The 27,336-nt window shown below is 39.9% G+C and overlaps 1 protein-coding gene across 4 annotated transcripts in view; it reads left to right on the forward strand.

Moving 5' to 3' along the window:
* LOC309874774 (poly(rC)-binding protein 3-like) overlaps positions 1-27,336 on the forward strand; it is a 424,882-nt gene that overhangs the window by 228,928 nt on the left and 168,618 nt on the right. For 3 of the 4 annotated variants that reach the window (XM_082753316.1, XM_082753317.1, XM_082753318.1), the window contains 2 exons: positions 17,374-17,475; positions 23,386-23,514. The gene's annotated coding sequence lies outside the window, so the exon portion shown is untranslated. The remainder of the gene's footprint in view (positions 1-17,373; positions 17,476-23,385; positions 23,515-27,336) is intronic. The other variant, XM_082753319.1, reaches the window with a different exon arrangement.

Consider the following 27,336-nt stretch of genomic DNA (forward strand, 5'->3'; position numbering starts at 1 on the left):
AGGGAAGTAATTGTCCCCCTGTACTCGGCTCTGGTGAGGCCGCACCTCGAGTACTGTGTTCAGTTTTGGGCCCCTCGCTACAAGAAGGACATCGAGGTGCTTGAGCGGTTCCAGAGAAGGGCGATGAAGCTGGTGAGGGGTCTGGAGAACAAGTCCTACGAGGAGCGGCTGAGGGAGCTGGGCTTGTTCAGCCTGGAGAAGAGGAGGCTCAGGGGCGACCTTATCGCTCTCTATGGGTACCTCAAGGGAGGCTGTAGCGAGGTGGGGGTTGGCCTGTTCTCCCACGTGCCTGGCGACAGGACGAGGGGGAATGGGCTTAAGTTGAGCCAGGGGAGTTTTAGGTTAGATGTTAGGAAGAACTTCTTCACTGAAAGGGTTGTGAGGCACTGGAACAGGCTGCCCAGGGAAGTAGTGAAGTCAACATCCCTAGAGGTCTTTAAAAGATGTTTAGATGTTGAACTTAGTGATATGTTTTAGTGGCGACTGTTAGTGTTAGGTCAGAGGTTGGACTCAATGATCTTGAGGTCTCTTCCAACCTAGACAGTTCTGTGATTCTGTGATTCATTAGTAGAGGAAGGAAATGGTGTTCTTCATCTCCACAGAAATGGAGTTCTTTATCTCCACAGAAATGGAGTAAAAGGCGTTATGCTTGGATCCTTCCTTAAAGGAAGGGTATGAAAGATGAGAAGGAGGATTCAGGCAGCACTGGGACAGGTTACTTGCATCCAGGCAGACTTTCTGTCACTCTAGAGACTGCAGCAGTCTTCAGTAGTAATTTCATCCTGGCTTGGGCAGATGGATAAATGACCTCCTGTGGTCCCTCCTATCTCCTTTACTGTATTCTACATTTATAGGCATCATGGCAAATAAGAACTTTGAGAAGGGATTTGAAATAAGGTAATTGGGTGACTTTGAAGTGCTAAATATGAAGCAGAGGGCTGGAGAAAGTACATAACTGTGTGGTTGAATATTCAGCAAGTGGATATATAAAAGGATTTCTATTCCTTTAAGCATTCTGTCATCTGCTCCATTCACACCATAGACAAATGCAGGTGCTTCTTCCCTAAATAACTGTTTTAAGATATAGTTGTGACTAAGTACAATGTGCAGTCTTTAAACCATATTCCCTGAAGATTTAGTCATTTGTGATTGAGGTCATGCCCCCTGAAATAAGAAGCATTTGTTTGTTTGTTTGTTTGTTTTTGTTTTAATTGATACTTACTATCTAGGCCTTTCTACGTTTGCAGGTGTATGACTTAGATTCATTTCTTTTTGCCAGAACAGAGGCACTTTACAGCTTAACAACCACAATTAGTGATTCAAAAAGCATTGTGTAAGAGTTTCAGAAAATTCAGTTGACTGAGTCTCTTGCAGTGATAGCAGTGATGGGGAACTCACTGGCATGGTAGAATGCTGCTTTTTGAAGTTCAGTTTTGTATTTCAGTCAACTTCTGTCTTGTCAAGAAAGAGAATCATAGAAAACAGGGCTAAAAGAAGCCCTTCAAGAAACTCAGTAGATCTTTCCACTTCCCTCACATGCCAAGTATCACAAATACTAGCCACCTCTTTCTTTTCTTCGTTTGGTTTGTCCACGCATACACAGAGTACACAGAGTAACAGAATGTAGGATTTAATCCCTGATTTGGCATAGATTTTAACATACATATGCAGCTTTGACTCGACCTTAGGCAGTAAGGCACAGACTTGAAGTACCTTGTAGAACCAAAACTGCGTAGAAATAGTTCACTGGCTCACCGAAGCTGGACCTGGTGGCCAGTATCAGACGTGATTTTTAAGCAAATATTATAGTAAAGAATTTATGAATGAAATAGACTGCAGCAAGTCAAACAGTTCCAGTTTTAAAGCTGTCTGAACTCATGCAATAGCTCCTTTTAACTAAGGCTGACCCCAGCCATTGAAGATACATAAATCAGAGCTGAATCTGACATGCCCTCCCAGGCTATATTTTAATGTATAATCTGCATTCTTATATAGTTGCTGGGCTTTCCTCTCAAGTCAGATTGTCACCTGGCAAGTGTTTATATATCTGCACCATGAGAAGTCTTCATAATCCTTTTAATTCACTAAAGTATTTTTTTAAGTAATGGGAGTACAGGCAGATTGATATGCTTGTGTGATGAAAATAAAGGATGGCTTTGGAATAGACTCAATACTTTAGGAAGAAGGCACAGCAGGAAAAAAATAGTTAAATGTTTTAAATGTTTTGTGGAAAGAAGAGCAAATTCTGATTTTCTGGTTTTGGTTTATCTTCCTGAAAGATTTACTCTGATAGCTGGAGATTTATTGATTGAATCTGCATCATTCAAAGAAGCAAATTAGTGCTCTGCTGTCAGATTCTGTAATAATGTTCCATGCTGTGATTTGGTCTGTTTCAGCAAGAAAGCATCTTTTTTTACTGTCTTGTCTTATTTGTTTTACTCCTGATGCACAGCAGTAGTATTCCCACCCTGTTTACAGCAACACTTCAACATATTCATTGCTCAAACGATAGAAAAAGATCAGTGGTAAGGGACACACTTGTTTCATTTGTGCTGTAGATGAACTACAAGTATATAGAAAAGAACCTCTGTATCTTGACTTCTGTCAGCCAGATCTGGTCATCAGCTAAAATCCCTGGAAATGTCAGTTAGTGGCTAGGAGTTGTGTGGGCAACAGGAGGACCATGGCTCAGGTGGTCAAAACACGCAGGTCTTGCTTGATTCTGCACTCAGCTAGACTGCAATGGCACCACATAATTACAGGCTTCAGTGGAGAATCCTCGGTAGAAAACACATGTTCCTCAGTGGAGAGGTAAGCCCAGCATTTATAGCTCTTTTGAAATAAACAGTTACATCAGCATAAAAATGTAATATTAAGCAACCCTTATAAATAACCTTTAAAGGCGCTGTGTTTTAATTTGCCAACAGTGGTGCTTATTTCCAAATCTAACCTGGTATAGATGCATTTCTAATTGTTGCTTCTGGTCCTGCAAATCTCGCAAGACTAAACAGACTGAACTCTTACTATAACCATTAAGTGTTTTTATAAGATGATAAGCACCATTAATATTTTATTTTTATATTAAGCATTCATAAAATGTAATCTCTTAACAAACGCTTACACCTACAAAATATTGAGGAAAGCAAGAGACATCCTTTCTTCTTCAACTGTTTGTTATGACAAAAAAAATAGATCAGAGTCAATACAGTAAATTTATTACAGTAAAATAGAACTGTCTTACAAACAATGTCTAACTCACTTGGATTTGTTTTTCTTTGGTCCAGCAAAAACCATGGCCTATGCTGTAAATAGACAAATATATAGGCAGTGAGAGACAGTCATTATTTTAGAGAACTAATATTTGAAATTGATGACTTATGAAGCAAGATGAGAGACAGTCATTATTTTAGAGAATGAACATTTGAAATTGATGACTTGTGAAGCAAAGATCATTATAGCTGAAGAAGCAATAGAGAATGTATTCTATACAAGACTGTCTGCTTAATATACTCACCAGGAAAATCAATGCTCAAAATTGTTAAAAAGACATTTTTCCTCACATTTCTTTTTAATGCTTAGAGATGTTTAGAGGATTATAGACTTTTCTCACAGAAAAGCACCTGTTGCTGTTAAGAAAGCTGCCTGAGTAAATAAGAGGTGATGCTGAAGGCATCATTTGATTCACAGCATATGTAGAGCCAGAGATGCTGCAGAGGCTTGCCCAGGTTGTCCTGCCAGCATGCACAGGACCCCTCTGGAAAGGCAGAGCAGCTCGCAGGCTGTGAACCACGTGTTGCTTAGGTTCTCTAAGAAGACAGCTAGTAAAATGTTCCTAACTCCTCACATTTGTTTTCTCAACTTGTCTTAAGAACAGCGCAAGCCAGCAAGGCTTAGCAATGTTGGAGCCCAACACTGTATTCTTCTTGACTTGTGCTGTAGGGAATAATCAATGTACTGAGATTAATGTACTTTAGGTTACTTATACCATTTAAGGATATGACCCATTGTATTCAGATGTATGCCTTGCCTATTCAGTCAAAAATCTTTTGTATTTAACTGTCTGTTTTTTCTATTTTTTTTTTACTCTCTCACTTCAGTACATCACTTCAGTATTCTCTGCTTTGGGATTAACTAGGAATTTTTATATTTGTAGAGAAGGAGGTTGGCTCCTGCCTCTGCCATAGGACCACAGGATAGACAGGATATTCCTAATGCTCTGTTATTAGCATAAGAAGTACCAGTGTTTGAGCACTAGAAAAAAAGAAGTTGCTAGAACTGCAGTGTGTCAGGCTAACAGTTTATACTAAGTGTAGTGGTGTTTGCCATGCTAATACCAGAGAAGGAAGATACACTGCCTGCAAAGTTGCTGTGTTTCTGCTTAGGAACTTCATTCCTGAGACAAAATAGTAAAACATTTCCATTTCAAGTGAGACTCTACAAAGTTGCCAAAAGCAAAACCACTCACCCTTGCTTACGTTCATTTCTCAGTTTCTGCTTGCCAGCAAGTCGCTAGGAGAAGAGCAAGCAAAGCTCTACTGTAATCATAGAATAAAGTACTATGGGGGCTGATCAGTACTCAAAGATCATAGCAATCTTTTACTGCAGGTGCCCTGAGATAAATTTGGAAGGTTGCATTCAGAAAATTCAAACAGTAATAAAAAAAAAAAAAAAAATAAGAAACTGTCCTTCTGTTGAATGTCCCACCATGAGAACGACTGAGGGGAACTCCTTGGTTTTTTTCTCTGGCCCTTTATTTTCACCTTTTGTTCTTAGCTGTGAATATGCAAAAGGCATTCATGTGCAAAAAAAAAAAAGCCAGATAAGAAAGAGGCCTTCTTTTAACATGGTAGGAGGCCACGATCATATGATGTGAGACTGCATGGTTTCAGCCTGACTCATCATTATAATATCAAGACCTTTTAATTCTTAGATCCTTCATTAAGTTTGGTATTTTCTTTCAGTTTTATGCATCCAACTATATAACTACATTTCAGAATTACCTTTATGAAACGAATACTGCAGGAATTCCTTTTCCTTTACCAGTCTATAAAATGTTACTTCTTCAGCTTAGTACCCAGCACTCAAAATTGTGAAACTGGGCATTGCAAACCTAGATGGATAGCAATATACTAATTTTGGTGTAAAACTCTATGTGTGTATTTGCAAAAATAAATAAAATGAGCTCACCCAAAAGGGGAAGTGTGAGTCGTCAAAACAAACCAAGGCACCATGCTAAAACAAAACCAAGATATGCCCTGCCCATACATTCCAAAATCATTTTTTCAGCATCTCTGAGTAGCTGACAGTAAACACTTCAACAGAACTTAGTGCTTTATTCAGTGAATATCTGTAAGTAATCTTTGCAATATTTACACAAGTAAAGTGCAGTATTCTATGTGCAGATGTAAATACAGGTATCTGATCACTATCCCTGACCTTCAAATTTCTCCTTACATATCTCCATTAAGCCCCAATTTGTTACTAAAGCATACTTTGCAATTAAAAATGTATTGCTTAAATAGAAAAGGCAGCTTCCTGCCTAGTTCTTAATTAATCTTTATTTAAGACACTTAAATATTTATAGTGACTTACATCTCTTTTTATTATAAATGCTGTAGTCATTCAAAGAAATGCTTCTGAAGAGTTTTTGCTTTTACTGCAATTGGTACTCTTAAAAAAAATTGGCCTCCATCTCAATCCATAGACTGTGGTGCTATGGTGGATGTAACTACAAGGATGTCAGGTTTAATGTTGGTCATTTGGTACAGAGAGGGTCAGATTTCCCTTAGGCCCCACTGACCCTCCTTTAAAAGCATGGGTAAACCATTGCTGTGCCTACTACTTATAAGCAAGGTCCAACTAACTACACTTTACACATATTGCACAGCTAATGTGTGCAGACAAGTAGTTCATCTGTGGGCTTAACCCTTTGCCTGCATCACCATAGGTAGTGCCAAAGAAGCACACTACTCCCCTGAAGGACAGCAGCAGTGAGCACCAGTGCTGCACCAAGGCACAGTGTTTCCTGGCCCTCGTGTCTCACATAGGCTACTGTCCACTATCTAAACTGCCGGCTGGGTTGCTCTTCAACCCCTGACCCACTAACTGCCTATACTACAAACATTGTGGCTCAGCCCCCAAGACAATTCTCAGAGTTTCTCAACTCTTCTGAATCCCTGCTTATCTTGCAGCTTTTCCTAAGAATGCCTGGGCTTGAAGCCATCAACTGAGTTGTTCCAGCATGCAACTTTTCAATTCCCACAGCTAGTCAGTAATGATCTGGCTGATGGAAGAGACTGTGCTTCCTCATCTTATAGACAAACTCACCCTGGAGCAGGATGACTGAAGTTGGCCAGCAGTAATTCCACAGATCCCTGTCTCTGACCTCCTTTCCTTCTATAGAAAAGACTAATTTTTCTATCACATTGTCTTTTTTATCCATTTCCTCTTAAGCAGAGATAGAGACAGTCTTGAAAGGCAAGGCAAGCATAATTTCTAATAGGAATCCCATTTTCTTACACAAACAGCAAACAAACAGCTTTGTTGTTGAATGGTGAGATGCAGATGGGAAGGGAGTAGTTTGGGCTCACAGCCAGGGACTTCACAACCAAGTGGGACTCTGCCTCCCATGTCCCATGGGAGGTCACACTTAATGATCAAAGAGGACCCACTGATCTTCACATAAGAAGGTCACAATCTGTAAGCAATGGAAACAACTGTGGCTTTCCTTTTGGCATAAGGAGAGGTAACATAAACTTCTGCCTTGCAAGTGAAATTATGGAAATATTTCTATGCTTCTGCATAGCCAAATTGCCTGTGCCAATAGGATACACCACAGTGTTCTGGGAAACATAGCAGGTAAAATTGCTAAGCTGATACAAGAAAACTGAAATCTAAATTGCAGTACAAGCAAATGACCTGCTGCTATAAACTGTACCCCTACAGATTTGCTTACCGATTGCAATATGCTATTTATTGTTTGTATAAACTGAAGATTGATCAAAATTATTTGTTTCCATTTATATCTTGTTGAAAAACTATGGGAGATCACTGTTTGAAGTAGATTACTGCCAATCATTCTCATATGTAGAATGAGAAAACTGAATACAAACTTTTCTTGTAGCCTTCAGCTGAGTTATTTAACTAAAACCAGGGCTGAAAAGGTGGGATTTTTCACACTGTTTAACTGGAAATACATAGTGTAGCCAGGGATCAATATTGATGCTTGGATGGATGAAATTACATTTTCAGTATTGCAGCACTGAGTAAGGATAAAATAAGAGTATAACTGGTAATGTGTGATATGCATAAGGGATGCCAGCTGCCCACATTAAGTGAAATCTTACTCATCTTAATCATGTGAATAGCTTCATGGATGTCCCTGAATGGGACATCCTTTCCTAATGTAAGGCCATCAATTTCATATATAAGCGAAGAGGGACTGTGCTCACAGATTCTGATAATATGGTATGTATCCAGTTGTTGTAGTTCTGGAATAAAAATTGTTGATTACATTGAAAATATGTTAGCAATTTTTCTAACCAGTAAATGTGTATCTCCTATATGGTTAGTTCTCCATGCAGATTGTTATGTTTGTAATATGATTGGTTCCTCTTTGCTGTGGAGTGGTACTTTAATGGGCATTATTTTTGTGATGTAAGCTATAACTTTCAGCAATTCACGGTGAGACTTTTCTTATCAATTGCCTCTTGATAGCATCACCATTTCATTAGCCTTAATTAATTCCAGAGGTAGTGTAGTTTAGCAGATAATGCAATATGCAGAATGTTAAGCAAGTCTCACCTACGTGGTACCGTGCAAGTTATGTCATTTCTTGTCCTTTATCCGGTAGAGGTTTGTCATCTATGGCTGCAGTGATCAAACTTGTACAGCATCTAGGATAGCTGATCTGAGTTTTATTTCTAGTCCTACCACCTGCAAAGGCTTTGAGGCAGGTGACTCAACCTTTTTGTACAGTCTGCACAATACTGCTTCTCACTTAGGAAAGGATTTTGATATCACAGAATCACAGAATCACAGAATTTTCTAGGTTGGAAGAGACCTCAAGGTCATCGAGTCCAACCTCCAACCTAACGCTAACAGCCCTCCACTAAACCATATCCCTAAGCTCTACATCTAAACGTCTTTTGAAGACTTCCAGGGATGGTGACTCCACCACTTCCCTGGGCAGCCTGTTCCAGTGCCTCACAACCCTTTCAGTGAAGAAATTCTTCCTAACATCTAACCTAAAACTCCCCTGGCTCAACTTAAACCCATTCCCCCTCGTCCTGTCACCAGGCACGTGGGAGAACAGGCCAACCCCCACCTCGCTACAGCCTCCCTTGAGGTACCTAAAAAGAGCGATAAGGTCGCCCCTGAGCCTCCTCTTCTCCAGGCTGAACAAGCCCAGCTCCCTCAGCCGCTCCTCGTAGCACTTGTTCTCCAGGCCCCTCACCAGCTTCGTCGCCCTTCTCTGCACCCGCTGAAGCACCTCGATGTCCTTCTTGTAGCGAGGGGCCCAAAACTGAACACAGTACTCGAGGTGCGGCCTCACCAGAGCCGAGTACAGGGGGACGATCACCTCCCTAGCCCTGCTGGTCACACTGTTCCTAATACAAGCCAGGATGCCGTTGGCCTTCTTGGCCACCTGAGCACACTGCTGGCTCATATTCAGCCGACTATCCACCATCACTCCCAGGTCCTTCTCTGCCTGGCAGCTCTCCAACCATTCCTCTCCCAGCCTGTAGCTCTGCTTGGGGTTATTGCGCCCCAGGTGCAGGACCCGGCACTTGGCCTTGTTAAACTTCATGCAGTTAAAGAGAATGATAACTGTTAAAGATAATGTTAAAATGATACTGTTAAAGAGAATGATAACACTGGAAGTGCTTAATATGTCTCCTGAACAATACACCACAATAAATATGCTAGTATTTTCTCAGGTGAGATGTCATACTAACTAGGCACAGCTTCTCAGAGTTTCCCTGTTCCAAACCATTACTGCTCAGTGTCTACTGCATGGAGAAGAGGCCATATTCTACAGAGTGCGTCAGTGAGACAATCCTTGTTCTTTGTTACCTGCACAGTTTTCCCTAGCTGTCAGTCTAAGTTTGACAAACAAGAATACTGTACTGACCATCACACTCTTTTTTGTTCATCTACAACAAAGCAATGCTTACTGAATTCTGTAATGTTCATATATATCACTGTGTAGCCAATATCCTTATGAAACTAAGGTGAGGCAATTAGAAAAGTTGAAGAATGAGTCTTGCTTCCCAACCCACCAGAACAATCTTCAATAAAAAAATAAAAAATAAAAAACCCTGCTCCTGGATGAGGTAGCACAGTGTCTGCTGACTAGGATTACTCATGTGCTTACCAATTTTGGAGTATCACTCAAATCAGAAGAACAGCATATCACAAGCACGCAGTAGCACAGCAGCCATGAAAAATCTCAGTGTTTTATGGACAGTTGGGACCAACAGAATGATCATTATTGAATTAAGAAGGTGACAGCTGGGGGGACTTGAAATCTTTTCCTCTTTTGTCATAGATACTGTGGTATTGCCTGGCTCTCTAAATGAAACAACAATAGTGAGGCCTCAGGGCAGATTGTCTGCTATCCCTCTCTTGGGCAGTCTGCTTTTCTTCCCTCTCAGTGTATTAGAGGTGGCTGATCCATTGTAATGCAATGCCAAAGGCCTTTGGGACTTAAAAAATGTGTGTGTGGTATTGCAGGGGCAAAGAAAAAGAATCGACCCTACCAGATGTGACTGTTTCAGGTGGCAAATGGGTTTTAAAGAGAAACAGAAGTAAAAAACAAAACAAAACAAAAACAAACAAACAAACAAAAACGCTTATGTGGCTTAAAGCAAATGAAGTAATTCCATGTGGTTGTCCAAACTTAGAGCAAATACAGTAAATGTAATTGGTTGTCCCCATAGCTCTTTCACTCAAAAGCCCTTAGTAACAGGATGTCCTTTGCATTAAAAATTACATGTTGGTCACAGCAAACTTGTTTCCTCACAGATTAAACTGATTTACTACTGCAATAACAGTTGTATTAAATGTCTGCTAGAGCCAAACAGCTGTTTGGTTTGATGACATCTCAATTCCTTTTTTGAAATATTGAGAAGTATTTACTTACAGGTATGAGGAAGTGCTTTGGTTTGTTCAATACTTTGTACTCATGCAAACAATATCCACGTGCAAACAAACGCAGCAGCTAGTCACTGTTTGTTATTCAGTCATTGCTTATTCTCCTGTGTCTATTTCGAACATTGTTGTCATCTGTTAAGTAAGCAGAAACATTATTATTACTAAGAGGTGGCCATTCATGAACAATATTATTCTTCCAGCACCATAAGGCACGTAAGGCAAAAGTCAAAACAATTATTAACAATGCTGAGCCAACAGCAAATGGCTCACAAACAACCCACAGGCTAAAAATGCTTTGTCCAAATAATTCAGTGCGTAATTAACAAATGCATTGGCAGAAAAGTGCTCATTAACAATTTGCAAGCAGGAAACAGAGTTGGGTAGTGTTTTCACAAACTGGCTGCGATAGATGTAGTAGGAAAGTAGGGTTGCATCCCCGTGCTCACCTAGAACAAAGTTGTTCCTTGTCTATATAGGGACTGCTAAAGGGAGTTCAGATTAAGCTCACTGAAGGTATGAAATTCAGGTACATAATTGAGGTGCACGAAACCCAGCATGGATGCTTCCACTGAAGGCCAAGTAGCATGAGCATACTGCCTTCTCCACGGGTGTGGTGGAATAGCCTTGACCAGCCTCTCAATAACCAAGCTAAGCAGCACAGACAGTGAAGATAGGATGAAAAAGTTTGCAGGTTGAGGTAAAGACAAGGACATCATTTACCAATTACCAGCATGGGCAAAACAGACTCAACTTGGGGAAAAGTAATTTAACTTACCACCAATTATCATAAATTCAGACAGTGAAAGACAAGACAAAGACTAAAACGAGACCTTTCCCCCTCTGTTGCCCAGGCTTAGCTGCATGCCCTCACTCCCAACACCTCTCTTCCCATCCCAACAGTGTGGTTTTGGGCAGCACAAAGCACTTTTAGTCAGTACAAAGTGGCTTCTCTGTGCAGCTTCTTCCCTCTAACGCTTCTGCCCTGCTGCAGTGTGGTCTCTCTCCCACAGGCGGCAGCCCTTCAGGTAACACACACTTGCTCCACCATGGGCTGCAGGGGAGGTCAACCCCAGTGCCTGTAGCACCTCCTCCTCTCCTCTTCCCCAATCATGGTGTTCCCTCAGACATTTCTGACTTTGTTATTCCCCTCCTTGCTGCCGCCTGTCTGTCTTGTGTGGCAGTTTGCCCTCCTTAAAGCCCTTCCCTGAGGCGCCACCATCTTGGCTGCAGGGCCTCGGCCACGCCTCACAGCAACCCTGCAGCCCCCGCTGCCAGCACCTGGGCACCCGCTACCCCATGCAAAGGATAAAGCTAATGCAGATTGAGTATGTGGGTTGGTTTTTGTTGTGGTGGTGTGGTTTGTTTGTTTGTTTTACCTTTAACTTATTCCTGTTGCTTTAATGCCTTCTTTGATTACTCCTGTGTTCATGAGTGTCCCTTAAAGCAATGCTTACTCATCTCTAAGAGCACCGAACCTCAAAAAATAAAGCCAGGACTATACAAGAAGCTGTTGGTGCACAGTTGTCAACTGAGGCATGCATATTGAAGGGCTGCTGGGCCAGTACAAGGTTTAAAGGCAATTCTTGTAGTAATGGCAAGCCCCACTGACATGGTATATAGTTCGTATCATTTGTAGACCTGATAAAAACTACAACAAAAAGCTGTGTTTTTTTGGCGACGTTTCAGTGTAGGTGGGTAGGTGAGATTAACTTGGGGGGGGGACTAGCATGCCTGATAGACATAGCTGTAGTTTGCAGGTGTCCTTAAGCTGCCTTGTTTTCCCAACGGGGTTTCCAGCTGACTTGGGGTCTGTTCTACACCTCAAGGTTTAATTCTTCCAGTGCACTCTGGAAGCAGTAAACAGCTGCAAATGTGACTGAGCCAATGTGGCCTGTTATGGTTGTGCCCACAGCAGAAGCACTTTCCTTACTGACTCAGAAGTACAGATATACTTGCTACATGAGCAAACCATTCCTTGGGCATGGCTTCAGCACAGTTCCACCTCATGCCAGGGTAGCAAAACCACCCTGGGAAAGGTTCTGTGGTTTCCCATGCCTCCAGTAAAAAATGAGTTTTATGGGGGCTTTTGTCAGCCAGTCAGGGACTTAAGATATCTTTCCCTAGACCAACACAACAGTTCTGCTAGCTGAAAAATGCTCTGCTCTGCTGAGCTCTGCTGTGCTGAAATGCCAGCATAAACATATTAGCATGCTTGGGCTCGTGGCAGTTTGGTTCCGTGCCACTAGAAATGGTTCTTCTGTCTTGTGTGGTTACCCTGAATGGATTTACTATGTGGACAGATACTAGGGTAAGTATATGTCCATGTAAGGAAGTTTTTTGGCTTGGTCAAAATACCTATTTCATGTTAACTTAGGTAACTGTTGAAGAAAGTTAGACAGACACACCTGTTTGGATGTAAACTTCATTTGTTTCCCATCAGTTTTGAATGGTTGCCATTTCTCTATATATACTATGAATTTCAATAGTATTAATTCTTGCAATGTGGATACTTGGAAATAACATTTTCTGCAGTACCTCTCTGCAATACCTCTTCTACTTAGTTTTCTCTCTCTTTTTTTTTTTTTTGGTCAAGTCTCTCAGGAACAGGCTTAAATTTAGTCCAAATATGTGATTCCAGATTGGCATAAATGTATGCAGAGGGACTTACATACCATTTGAAGTTGAAGTAGTTCAGCCTGCTCAGGCAGGAGGTCTTTAGGTGAGGTTCTTCTAAGAAGCCTCAGGTTTGGCATCCAACTGCTATTGAAGTTAAAAGAGAATGATAGAAAAAACTCCCATCTTACAGGAGAAAATGATGATACTGCCTTTCCTCCCAAAAAAAGAAAAACAGAAAAAGAAGAGAAAAAGAAAAAGAAAGAAAAAGTGGTCTTGCTTGTGCAGTGATCTTCATCTTAACCGTTTAAGCTAATTCATGAGAGACAAATAGGAATTTTCCAGACAAATGTATAAGAATATGTGGAATTGTCACTTTCAGTTTACGGTGGTGATAAAATGAGATTACTTTTAGTGAATAAGCAAAGTTGCTTGATCTCTGCATCCTTTATTTGATGCTGTTTCATAAAAGGCTTTAACCTGCTCTCTGTCATGCTATAAGTGAAGGTCTTGCCAGTTCCACTGTTCAGCAGCTTGTATGGGATGGCTGATGCTTCTTATGAGACTGAAGGCTATATTCACAATATGCTTTTATAACAGAAAATGTTCTGACTGGCTTTGGCTGACTAGATTTTGGGCATGCAGGCTGCACATAGGCTAGGTGTGGCCCAGACCACTGAGCTTTGATATCACAGCCTCTTCCTGCTATCTGCCCATGTTATTTTTCAATGAAAATCAGCATGTGAGAGAAGGGATGGAACATCGCTTGGTGCAACAGCAATAGCTGGGATGTGAAGCTGGACTTGAGCCTGAGGAGGATTTTCTTCCAGAACGTTTTCTTTCATAATATTTATTCAGTGACTGGGATGAAAAAGGTTTGCATGGCTTTTCAAAGTTTATAATATCCTGAAAGCTGAATATGTCATACCAGCCAAAAATTTGTATCGTAGCCAATGCTGTAGATGGGATGCTGTCTTAGATAGAAGGATCTTCTATTTCACCTAGTGTAAGGATTCCCCTCCCCCCCCCCCGAAAAAAAAAAAACAAACAAAAAAAAAAAAACAAAAAAACCACCAATTCTTCACTTGGTCTGATTACCATAGGGCATGCAGTTTCACAGGAGGAATGGGGAAATTATGAATTTTCCGCCCTGGAAAACTTCCCTGCATTTTTGCTAAAGGCACAGTATGCTTTCTAACATCTTCGTGTTGTAAGAGATCACCATGAGCTGTATCTGAATGAGACTGAAGATTAAGTTCCCATGGTGTCATCCCAGAGCACTCTGTAGTGCTCGTTGAGCTGAAGGTTTACATTCTGCCTCTTTGTGCAAAGTACAGAGATTAGCAATGTTTCTTTTACACCTCAGTCAATTGCTTTTTGAGCTCCACTCATGTATGTGGCATCTACTGCATCCTATGGCAATGGGTTCCCCTGTTTAATTATGATCTTTGTGGAAAACGTCCTTTCTTGGGTTTGTTTTTTTGTTTTAAACTCACTAACTGCTCGCTTTATTGGAATCACCATGCTTCCTGTGTTACGAAAGACAGTGGAAAAAGCTTTTCTTATTCCCTTTCTCAGTACTGTTCTTGATTTTATGAGGCTCTGTCACAAAGCCTTCCCTCGGTTGTTCCTCTTCCAATATGAAAATCCTAAAGCTGTTTTTTCTTTCCTAGTACAGAAGCCACTACATACCTTTGATCATCCTGTCACCATGTATTTTCTATTCCTTCCCTGTCCTTTTTAAGATGAGATGACTGGAACTATATTCAGTACTCAAACTGTTAGGTGGGCAAAGGATTTATATGGCAGTATTTTTATGTTTTCTTCTGCTGTGTTCTCTGCTCTTTTCCTAATATTTCCTAATATACCATTTTCTTTTTTGACAGTTGGTGAGGATTTAGGTGACATTTCCATAAAGCTATTTGCAAGCTCTCTTTCCTAAGCAACAGTTAATTTCTCTGTGTGTTTATAGATTTCCCAGGGTACAGGTATAAGACCTTAGTTACTTAGCCATGAAAACAAGGCTAAATTACAAGAGTGTTTTAGGCTATAAACATGATGATTGTTAGTAGAATTTAATGTTCGCTCAGTTCTACTGGCAATTTTGTGTTGTTCTGGGTTTTATTATTCTAGAGATTTCTCACAATAAGCATGTGAAGCAGTGTGAATGTTTCCCACAGACCCCATCTGTTTAGCAGGTTGGTGATAATTTTAACAGAACATTAATTTTAACAGGAAACTCATTCAGGAAAGAGTTCATTCAATGAGTATTATCTAAGAGAGTTTTGCTAATTTTGCCACTGTAAGGGTTATCCTGGCTGAAAACAAAAGAAGCTAAAACCAATCCTTTGCTACACTAGCTTGGAGATTTCTTCCCATAGTCTTAAGTATCAGATAGAGATGCACAGCCCTTCAATGTTTTTTCATAACTGAAATGTGCTTACTATCATAATGGATACTAGGATGGAGTTCTGGGGCTGGAATGAAATAAATCACTTCAGGATTGTTAAAACCTAGCTGCAAAAGAACTTAAAATAGTTGTTTCTAAAAGAATTGCTGGCAGAATCAATTTATTACTGCAAGTCAATCAGTCTCACTTTACTTTAAAACACTTGCTACGTTATATTTCAGTAAGTATTGTTGAAAATTCCTTTATGGGCTAAAGAAGACCTCAGTGCCATGTCACACGCAACAGTATTTTAAATGAGGTTTTCAGCACTCTCCTTTCATGGAGCATGAATCTTTTTGCTTGTTAGTATAAGATCTTGTCTTCAAACGTGTGGCTGCACTGCAGTAGAGAAACTATGGGTTTTTGAAGATTCCCTGTTCACGTGGCCTTCTCTGAGAAGTTGTTCTGCTCCTTACTAATTCTGTTTATTCCCATGCATTCTAGGCAGTTTCCTTTGGATTTTTTTTTTTTTCCCTATTGCAGTCTGAGTCCTGCTAATCTGTGACAGAGATGGAAACACTATTTTATTTTAGAGCTCTGGTGGGTTGACCTTGTCCAGCAGCCGTGCACTCAGCCTGCCACGGTCTCATTCAACAGGACAGGGGGAGAAAATAAGATGGAAAAGCTTGTGCATCACAGTAGAGACAGGGAGATCACTTAACAGTTATCTTCATGGTCATAAGATAGCCTAGGAAAACTAATTTAAGTTACTGCCAATTAAAAATAGAGTAATAAACAAACTAACTAACCAACTAAAACCCCTTCCCCCACCACCCTTCTTTCTAGGCTCAACTTCACTCATCATTCCCTTCTCCAGTGTGGGGTCTTCCACACACTACGGTGTGGATATCTGGTCCTATGTGATCCTCTCTGTGGGTTGCAGGGGAATACCTGCTTCACCATGGTCTTCTCCATGGGCTGCAGAGAAATCTCTGCTCTGGTGCCTGCAGCACCTCCTCCCCATACTTTTCAGACCTTTGTGTCTGCAGGGCAGTTTCTCACACATTTTTCTCAATCCTCCTTCTCACAGTTGCCACACACCTTTTTTTTTTTTTTTTTTTTTTTTTTTTTTTACACTTTCTTAAATGTGTTGTCACAGAGGCTGATAGGCTGAGCTTTGGTCAGTAGCAGGTCTGTCAATCCATTTGGTCCAGCAGCCAGGCCAGCTGGAATTGGTTTTGCCTGGCACAGAAGCAGGCCCTGGTCTCTTGTCACAGAGCCTATCCCTGCAGCCCCACTGCTAACAAAACCTCATCACATAAACCCAACGCAGTAGCAAAGGATAGTGACACCAGTGAAAAGATGAAAGACATATAGTGACTTTTCAGATTCCTCTACCCTGAATTTCATTTCCCTTTGAGTACTGTCAGTGTGGACCCAACATCCTGACTAGAGCCTTCCCAACATTTTCTGCCAGTTGTAATCAACGTTGCCCTTTTAAAGCTGAGCAACTTCTGTTCTGCCCTACAGTAGTGTGCCCTCTCTTTCACAGTCTGAGTAGATGGAAGCTATGATCATCTCCCAGTTTCTCAATTTCAATCATATTTCTGGAGGTGAGACAGCTCCCTTACTCAGTCCTGCCTGGTATGGATGATTGGAAATTAAAAGGCTAGACTTGAAATGCAGAATAATATTGTGAGTACATAGGGACATCCTAAGCTATTAAATGACAAATAAAGAGGCCAAGTACATGAACTAGTTCAAAAGACAGTCAGATTTGCCAGTTGTTTGAAAGGTATTTAGGCACATGATCTTATGGACCTGTTTTGGAAAGGCATTACTTCAGCATATTGATTTATTAAACCAGAAAGGAGGCAGGTCTCTTTCATTTTCAGTGTTTCCTCACAACTGATACAGCTTAAAAATGTGGCTACAATATGTTAAATAATTACTCTTATTAATTACTCTTATTGTTTTTCTGATTTCTTGTGCCCAGGTTGTACTGTGCAGTCCAGGTAGCCTGATCTGAGCAGTTCATTTTGTAGAAGTCCATAAACTCTGCAGATTCAATGATGAGATCAAAGATTGTTTTATGGATGAATAACCCCATTTAAAAAAAAAAAAAAAAAAAAAAAAGCTATTACTTTGGAAAAGTTTTGTTATAATACATGATAGAAAAAAATAAGTACTAAGTCCTTGATTATTCCTCTTTTCAGAACATACCCGACATCTTTAGATTTCTTCCTTGAGACCACAGAGTGACTGCAAAACTGACCAACAACAGCAGGCTTTTTAAGTATCACTTGGTCTTCTGACAAGTAAGTTCTTCATTTTCAGTTCTGTTTTCTCCCCTTTATTCCTGACTTGTATTTCATTTCTTTATTTAATATATGGATGGCCATGCTCATTTTCTGCACCAAGTGAATAAAATGAGTGAAAATTTTATAGTATGAAAGTGATCTTAGTCTCCTGTTCCCCAGCTAGAATGAAGCTTTATCAATATTACAGATACAGTTTAGATGAAGCACTGGATCACCTAATTATTCCAACTTGTTGTGCCAGTGGGACTGTAGTCACTCTGGATGTTTTAGCACTTTTCCTTGGTAGTAGAACATGGTTAAAACCTAATTTCTGTCACTAGAATTGTGTAGCATCAGAGTCAGAAAATGGTTATCCTTTTGCAGTTGAGCTCTTCTGGGGAGCCTCCAGAGGTTATCTATTTCAGTAAACGGGACCCTAAAATTTGCCAGTTTGATTGGATACCAAACGGAGATCTTGCATATAATTTTCCAGTGCCTCAGATTAGACTGTTACTTCAGATTACAAAAAAAAAGAGCAAACCCTATTCGTTTTAAGAACAAAAAAATTGCTGCATACAGAGAAGACAGCAACAATAACTTATTCCAAAACCTTGAAAGACTTGTTGACACTTTGAGCTTCTTCACCTGAAGTTCTGGTAATGGCTCCTTCTGCAGCTCTTGCTCTGCAAGGCCTTGGGGTCCTTGGTACTAAACCTTAGGATTCCACTGTATCATTTTCAGATCTAACCAGTCAAGTGCATATTTCTAGCAATAACTCTGCTCATATGCCTTCTCTGCCCATTTAGTCTTCTCTGCTCCCTCTGCATGTCTTAGTCTTTGAAAAGTTCAACAACTTAGTCTCAGACTTGTACTTCACCAGAAGCTTGCCAACACTTCCTCTGAATGAGTACCTCACACAATTAGGTTTACCTAGTATGGCAGGCTATACTAGAAAAAAATATATATATATAACTTCTTTACATAGTAGCACTTATTGTCTATATCTCAGTAATACCTGATGCTCTTTCTCCTTCCTACTGTACACCGTCTTTCCCAAATTCCCTTGCATTCCCCTAAATCTATACATTTGACTGCTCTATAACCTTCTCAAGTCTGTGCTTGATACATTATACCATACTCCCCCGAAGGTAAAATTGATGTAAAATGGAAAATTCAAGCCTTGAAAAGGATCTTTGGACTTTGTTCTTCTCCTGTTATTGTTAGATTTTCTGGGCTGTTTTGTGACTATACTGGGAAATGGGAAGAGGAGCTGCTCTGAACCTTGGCTTCAGTTTTAAAGGAAAAAAAAAAAAGAAAAAAAAAGGAATCTCCTTTTCAACCTTTTTAAAGCTTTTTAAAGTAACCTACAAGTTGTCACCCCTCTTAACCTGAATGAAGTCCAAGGTGAAAACTCTGAGGCAAATATCATGACGGTATCTCTCAAAATTGTGGAGGTTTTATAGATACATAAAAATAGAAGTTTTTAACAATTTGGAAGTCCTTAGTAAACTTAGGGAAAGGAAGCTGGAAAAAAATGGAAAGTGCTGGGAATAATAGCATCTGCAATGGTAAAAGGAAAGAATTTTGTTATTAAAAGGTCTAGTAGGATCAGGAAAATGAGAGAGGAAAAAGAACATCTTGTTCTGGAAGGCAGAAGAATATCCTTACTGCTTATTAAGAGGAGCATAAGACAACCTGCTTTCTCTTCAGGACTTGCTGAAGGAGAACCTCAAAACTTCTTCAAGTTTTCTGGTTCATAAGAATAAGGTGTGTAAGGAAATACATCTTCAAACACAAAAATGTTTCTGAACAGTGTGGGCCAGTCACCCTAGTTTCTTAAGTGGGGGACCTTATATGTATAAAAAAATCTGTTTCCAGAGACTGCTCCTCCAAAATAGCGATGAAGGTTCTCATGTCACTACCACACTCCTTCATCTTTCTTTGTAGTTTCATATTGCTGCTGTAATTATTATGTTATTTACTTCTTGTTGGAATATACATGTATTCCTCTTCAGCATACTTGATGGATTTTATGCAACTGAATGCCTTGTTACATGCTGGCTCAGCTCTGACAGTCATATTTGATCGTCTTGTGCATGATAGGTAATGAAATTTTAGGACATTATCATTTCTTGCCTCTGCATATTTCTGAGATAAAGATGGAGACAATACATTCATTACCTCATATATCATAATTAAGTAAATTTAGCTACCTTCAGTCTCCAAAATAAAAGATGTTTAGACTATTTTCATATTATATATAAAAAAGTGATGTAAATATATACAATATTTAATAAATGCTCACATAAACTAGTGAATATACAACTTCAGTCTTTCCTATTGTTTGCTGGCTTGCTTGCTTTTCAGGCATTTTGGCTATAAGCATGTAGACAAACTTTGAGTCTTTACTTGGGGTCTGAAAGAACACAGTGTCGTAACTTACATTTCTCTCTTCCCATAAAGTAGAAGTAGTGCATACCTCTTTTATTACGACTGATCTCTTGTCTAATTATCTGCAGTTTTATTTTTCACTTTCCTATCTGACCATAATATATCAGAGATGTATATAATGGCATCAGTTTCCCTATTTACTTAATTGGCCACTCACTTGGATTGTACTAAAAGGAAAGACAGGTTAGAGCCAACTGCTTTAATTTATTTTCAATCTGTCTCTAAGATGCGGTTTTGGAGCTCTGTCCTGTTTATTACAAAAAGCAGATTGTAAGGAAGTGTGAGAGTGTTTGGCATATTATGAACCCAAGACTAATAACTTAATTACTGCATCTCTGTGTGACATTATGCATATCAGCACTATGCACAGAACTGATTTATCACTTCATCAACCCAAAAAATAAATAACAAATAGTGAGTCCATCTGGATGGAGGAAAAGAAAGTTTTCATTTTGAAATGGGAGGGCAGAGGAAAGAGATTCCATTTGGATTTAGTCACAGTGATCTATTTTAACCAACAAATAACATTTAGTTTTGAGGTAGATGTTACAGAATGAAAAAAGTAGGACAGGCAGGTTCAGAGCATAGGTAGAAACAGAGGTGGTCATGTTTTGTAGCACAGAATTGTAACAGTGACCTAGGATCTGTTTGGTTCAGGATCGATTCCCTCCTCTACTAAGTTGTGTTTGAACTCAAGTCCCTCACCTCTGATTATAGCACCTTTCAACTGCTTTGAGTCTATAGTATTCCCAGGGAAATTATTCATTAGAGTTTACTTTGACCTACACAATGTTCTGATAAAAAGAAACCCTACGCAATGTCAACAGAGCACATGCTAAACTAGCACATCTCAGAAAATAAACAGCATGAGGAGTCCTAAGCGAGGGAGGGCATTTGCAGTGGGATTCAGCAATGTTCACAGTTAGACACATGTTTTCAGCATTTTTCAGACAACCTGGAAGCTGACAGAATATTCCCGTCAATGAAATTTGCAGATGATGTGAAAAGTCCAGGCTGCTTACTATAGCCAGCAACCTGGGTCGCTTGGTAACCTCAGGCCAGCTGCATGAAGCAAAATACTGAATTTAAGGCTAAAGAATACAAGTTTTGTTGAGAGAAAGAGGAATTGTGTTCTAAAGAGCCCTAACCTTTGAGGGAGAAAAAAAAACAGGTATCATAGCAAATAAGCAACCTGAGTGAGAAAATTGATTATATAGAAGGGGGATTGTTGCTTTGATTGTGAGGTTGGCTGCAGGGAGAGTGATACTAGAATATGGTGTTTTGGTGCCCCTGCTTTAAGAAAGGGTGTTGGGAATTGGAGAGGGTCAGAGGAGGGCCACCGAAATTATTAGTAAACTGAAGAAAATGTCTGCAATAGATTTGAAGAGCTCTGTCTGCTCTGGCTTTTTTGAAAAGAATCCAAGGTAGTATTTGATGGCCTTACCACGGAAAAAAGCAAGCAAGGAACATCACTGAAATCGTCACTCAGTCCTTCTTTTGCATGTTTACTTTTTAATTAGTTTCCTGGAGAAGGGCTGGTTCCTCTCAGTTGGTGTCATTAAAGCGTTTTGATTTTCTGCCACAGTACAAGCAGTAGATAATATAGTGATTGACCTCACTTGCTTGATAATCTAGACTGGGAAGTACCTAATAACCCAAGTAAGATTGGTTAATTTCCTTTTACTTTTTATTCTCATTGCTTACAGTGCTCTTGATTGACAACACAGTTCCCACTGTCAAAACAGCAGCGGGGGAGAAGTCCTTGATCACTGTAGTCAGTCCTGCAGCACTGTTGTGAGAACATCATGTGCTGAATTATTTTGACTAGTACTTTATTTACATTAGCTACTCCAGTTTGGAAAGGTGGAGCTACATTAAGCTATCGTTAGGAAATTATATTAAATTTCCTGTTAAGATTCCTAATTTTTGCTTTTGTTATATTAGAAACCAATTAATGACATTTTCACTTTTACTATACATATGTTTGTTTTATTTATGACGTTAGACTAATATATTAGTCCAAATTACCATTCTTTCTACTGGGTAAAGAGAACTCTGTTGACTGGGTCATGCAAGATTTAAAATTAGTAGATTTCAGCCTCTGCCATGAAGTTTTAAATACACTGGAAAATAACTTTTCCTGCTTTTATCATCTCTCAAGAGATGGTTTTGCATGGACTAGCTATTGAACAGTGAATAAAATGAAGGAAATATCTTCTCTGCACCTGCAGAGGAAACTACAGCTATCAAACTTGGACTTGACACTCAGTCAGAGGCTGTTTTCTCCCATCATTGAAATTCTCCCGGCTCAGTGGTTTAATGTTCAGTAAATCTTTACCAACAAATATGTAATACTTGAATACTGTATTCTATTTAACACAAATCAATTTATGGAGTTAAAGAAGTTTGGCAGTACATTATTAAAAATTCATGTTTACCTTTAAATAATCCAATTTTAAACTAAATATATGTATTTAATCTAAAGAAAAAAATCATCTAGTTAAAAAACAAACAAACAAACAAACAAAAACAGTTTGAGCCAATTTTATTCTTGTATTAAAAAGCAATGCATGAATTTCTATCCAGGCTGCCTGCAGGACAATAGAAATTGAAGCAAACAGCTCTACTTTGCATGACTATTTGCAAGCCCTTGAGGCATTAAAGAATTGAAATAGTAACTTCCCTAAGGCAACAAGTGTGTTATACATAGATGTTGATTTGTTTATTCTAGTAGGCATAACAAAAAGGCAAAATATTATCTACTATTTTTGTGAAAATAAACAGGATTACTGTCATAAAGAAAAAAAAAAAAAAAAACAGCAAATACTTAGGGAATTCCAGAACCAGACTATGTGGACACTGAGATACAAGAGGGACATCAGTGTTTTTGTTTCACTTTTTGAAGAGAATGTAGCATCCAGACAACTGTATTTGAGCCCTGTTTCATAGCACTGTTATTAGAGAGCTAATTAAAAGCTAACCATGAAAATGTGTAAACTTCCATCTTCCTCATATGTAATTCCATGCATGCCAGTAGCAGAATTTGGTGCATTTTCCTAGAAATACAAGTTACACAGTATGAAGGAAAAAAATAGCTAAATAAAGCGTGGTCTTTGTTTTTTCCTCAAAATGAATTTTGAATGTTAGGTGCATTTCCAGCTCCTTAATGTAAAATTCTGCTCAATCAAGTGTAATGGATTTACGTTCAGATATTTTTCTCAGATTTCTAGCAGACTTTTTGCAGTATGAAGCCAAATGGCATTGTAATCTCTGTTATGGGAAACGGCACAGGAAAATTCAGATGAATGTAGAAATACTATAAATAAAAAAAATGTTTGCCTCTGACCCAAATTTGTCCGGTAACAAGTGCAATTATGTAGACAAATGGTGCTGATAACAGCCTTCTTTCTCCACAGCATACCTTGCTCAGTGTAAAACACTGCTGAATAAATAGATATTTTTTTTTGATATTGGCAGAAACGTGCTTGCCCACAGTCTGACAGAGCACTCATTGACAGAGCTGACAGGTAGAGCAAATAAAGATCTTGGCCATGAGAGATGCTGAGCACCTGTGACACCTGTCTTTCTCAATTCAGAGCTTTGCAGGTGAGTGCATGAATAGAAATGAAGGGTCGCAGTAGCCTGTCTTTGGGGACAGCAGAGGGGACAGCTGAATGAGAGATTCAGTTTTAGGGAGCCTATGAACGGAGAAGAAAAGCCAGTGGCAGTGGCCCTTGACACAAAAAGGCAAAAATTCAGTTCAAGTGTGTTAACATTGTATTTGGGGGTTATCTTTGGAGACTTTTGGGGGAGTCTTTGGAGACTTGGTGCTGTACTGGATATTGCACATCCTTGTTGCTGGCACTCAGTGGTGAACCCATGGGTGGCACCATCCACCCTGCAGCTATGGGAGGCTGCACCAGGGACACAGCAATGTGACTGTGTCCCTAGGCCAGGCTTTCTGCTGCAGCCAGGTAGTGTCTGGGTGCTGGGGTCAAGCACTCCCCATACCTGCTGATCAAGCATGTCAAACTGCCTGAGCCATGGTGCAGGACAAGGGACCATTAGCAAGGTCCTTGGGACGACACAAGGAGATGGGAGGACAGGTCCTGCTGGGCTGTCAGGTGCCACATTCATCTCTCATCCCCAGTGTCTCCTTTGATAAAAATCCCATGGGCCCACATCTTTCTAACTTCTGGCATGTAACTAAAACACCTAACTTAAGAGAATGCATCACCTCAGGCTCTTTTTCCAGTTAGTATAAAGAAGGGATAATGGGCGGGCAAGATATTGAATCACCCTGGACCATTTAAGATCTGAATGGGCCTTTGGAGGGGTCTGTTTCTCTTTTTTGTCAGCTGAAAGTAAATGTTTTCCTGATTCTGTAGATTGACAGAAATTGTGGATGCTCAGAACAGCCCGTATAGGTAGTGCAGAAGCCTGGCCAAGGAGAGACAGGGTCTGTAGGGTCACTCTGCACATCTCAGACCTTTGCCTGCAGAGCTGGCTAGTGCTGCACCACCTACATAATTAAAAATAGAAGAAACCATTGCAGCTGGGATCCCTGGGGTTGTGGTGTATGTCTGTGACACCCTGCCTCCAGCAGCAGCCCTGGGGCCCTGCCCTCAGCGAATGGCTCTGGCAAAGAGCTGCAAATTCCTGACAGCCCAAGGAATTTGGGACAGAGAGCGAGTGTTTTGTGACTTTTTAAGGAGGAGTGCTGCTTCCAAACTATGATTCCCACGTTGGTATGACAAGGCAGACATAGTCTAGCTTAAGAGCAAGTTTGGCTAAATGTAGTCATATGTAGCTCAACCTGGATATTATATTTGTATTGCAGTACTAATAACCAGCTAAAAGTTAACAACACATCCTTTGCCTGTCTTGTCAGGGTACAAATGGGCAAAGAGCCAGAAGTACAGTTCATTAGCAGGGAGCCAAGCCATTTAATTATCCTAGAATATGCTCCTTTGGGTTTTGGTGGTTGTTTTTGGTTTTGTTTTGTTTTGTTTTTGTATGACTATTATTATTTTGCTAATGGTTGTAGTTTTCCTACTTTTTTGTCTTTTTATTATTATTTATTATTATTATTTTTGCTAACGGTTGTCATTTTCCTACAATTTGCTGAGCATTATATATTGCAATAAAAGTGCAGACCATCTCTCTTCTGGCCTATCAACTTCATCGGGCTTGGGGAATTGAGTGGATAAAGAGGAAAAGAAAATAGGTAAATATACTGAGTATAATGCTGAATTATTTTATGCTGCTGTAAGGAATTTTGAGAGAGAGAAAGAGAATACTTCAATGTTATTTGTTTTATAATAGAAACTTCCCTTTCATTCTCTACTCTACTCCCATAAAGGTCTTATTCAGTGTATTCAGTCCTATGCAAAAGGTCACTCTTGTCCTACGAGAGAGTTCTCCCTCTCCTTCCTGGCACCTCTGGATGCTGTGAATAGAGCTGTCTTTCTCTGAGGCTACGCTCCATGGCAGGAAGGTGCAGAGGGAGCAGCTGAGTATCAGCCTCCCCTCCTGGAGGTCAAATGCATCACCCCTGGGCGCCGCACAGATCGTGCAAGGAGAGGGAAGAGCAGTCACACCAGACCTCCTGGCTCTGCTCAGCATCCTCATCAGCCATTCCACTGCATTGCATGACTTCAGTCTCTTTGACAGGTAGTTCCTCTAGACAGGTGATTTTTAGTTTTATATTTTATTTCTCAGCCTTTTTTTTTGTTTGTTTGTGTTGTTTTGTTTTTAATGTTTGTGTTTGTATATGTGTTGTTCACCTTGTGGACTCTAGACTTTGACAAGGGGTAGATAAAGTGACAACTCCTGGAATATCCAGTTGTCAAATGGCTGCTCACTCCAACTGCATTTTGACACCCACCATCACAGTAAATAACATGTTTAATCTTAGATTTGTCTTACGGCATTCAGTGGGAGTTCTTATGGAGTGACATTCAACTCTGCATGAGCGATGCTCTTCATGTGCTTCTTTCTGCAAGGCTGGGCAGGAAGGCTGCTGCCATTCCAGCTTGTGTTGTGAGGATACAGGAGGCAAAATAGCTAGTATGAAAATCAGAGAAAGGACTCTATCATAAGGCTACTCAGCCCTGTGATTTCACTGGTCTGGGACTGGAGACCTTCCACTTCCTCTGGATGGATGGGATCTGAGCAGAACAAAGATTAGCTAACCGAAAAGTAGAGGAGGGTTTGAACCATAGGAGGAAATGACAGCCTGAGACCCCATGGCAGACCAGTTTGTTAAGACTGCCTGTAGTGTGAGAACTGGCTGTGAGGGCATAAAGGGATGTTTTGCTGACCTGTTGTGTATTTTTATGCATCCTAAATTAAACTGTGCCTACGTGCCTTTACAAACATCCCTCTCTCTTTGCTTGCTTATAGGAACTCAGATGAGCTCCAAGATCTTGCTATTCATAGGAAACAGTAAAGATACTTGAGGAAAAGAAACAAAAAATCCCCATTTACTTACAGGCAACAGTTCAGAGGGGATAAGCAGCATAAAATAAATCTCTACAGTCTAGCTACCAATGCTTAGCGTGCCTTTGCTCAGTGTGTGCTAAGTGAGATCTGGGGCAAAGCTGGAAATAAGAGAGAGAGCAGAGGGTGCACACACAGTATCAGTGCAACCGCTGCCAAAACTCAAGTCTGTATTCTGAGTAAGCAAGCAGTGGAGTTCCTGAGGAAAAAAAATGAGTAAAAATATCTAAATATCAATTTCGGAAACAGCTACACCAGTTTAATTGTAGCTTTTCAAAACATCCAGCATCAAATAGACAAGCAGCCTTAGAGGTTTTGGACTAAGGATTTGGAAGTATGATGAGGTTGCAAATAATCTGTAAACGTTGTCTCAACTGTAATGTTTCTTAGCCTGAGTTATTGGTGATATTTTTTGTGGACTGCTATAGAAAAGAACAGACCAGAGACACCTAGAAAGATGACTCTTGAGAGATGGTGACAGTGTACATAGCAAAATGACCAGAAAGAGATTTGATCAGTCCCCAGCAAATTAAGAATTCATTATGCTTGTAATAATGATGGTATGTTTTATAACATTACACTTAAGCAATTGTAATTTCAGTTTTATGGAGCAAAAAGCGCAGTCTCTAAGATTTAACTTTGAAGTAGTGGATTTAATTGACACAGCTTGAAAAATATTAATGGCTATTCATTAGTAGGTATTGTCTCTTCCCGTATCCTACATGATTGTTTGAATTTAAAGTAGCTCTTTGCTTTGTGCCCAGAATTATTGACAAAAATATGTCTTTCTTCATCAAATGATTAGCTAAATCATCCTTTTATTTACAAGCAGTGCTGTGTCCCTATGCCCTAAATCTTGCTAGTTGGAGGAGTGGGAGGGAAAGCAATTTAATTAAGTTAACTTTATTGACCCGCTGGAGCTGTTGT

This window comes from Aythya marila, assembly GCF_965140915.1.
Source record: "Aythya marila genome assembly, chromosome: 2".
NCBI lineage: Eukaryota > Metazoa > Chordata > Aves > Anseriformes > Anatidae > Aythya > Aythya marila.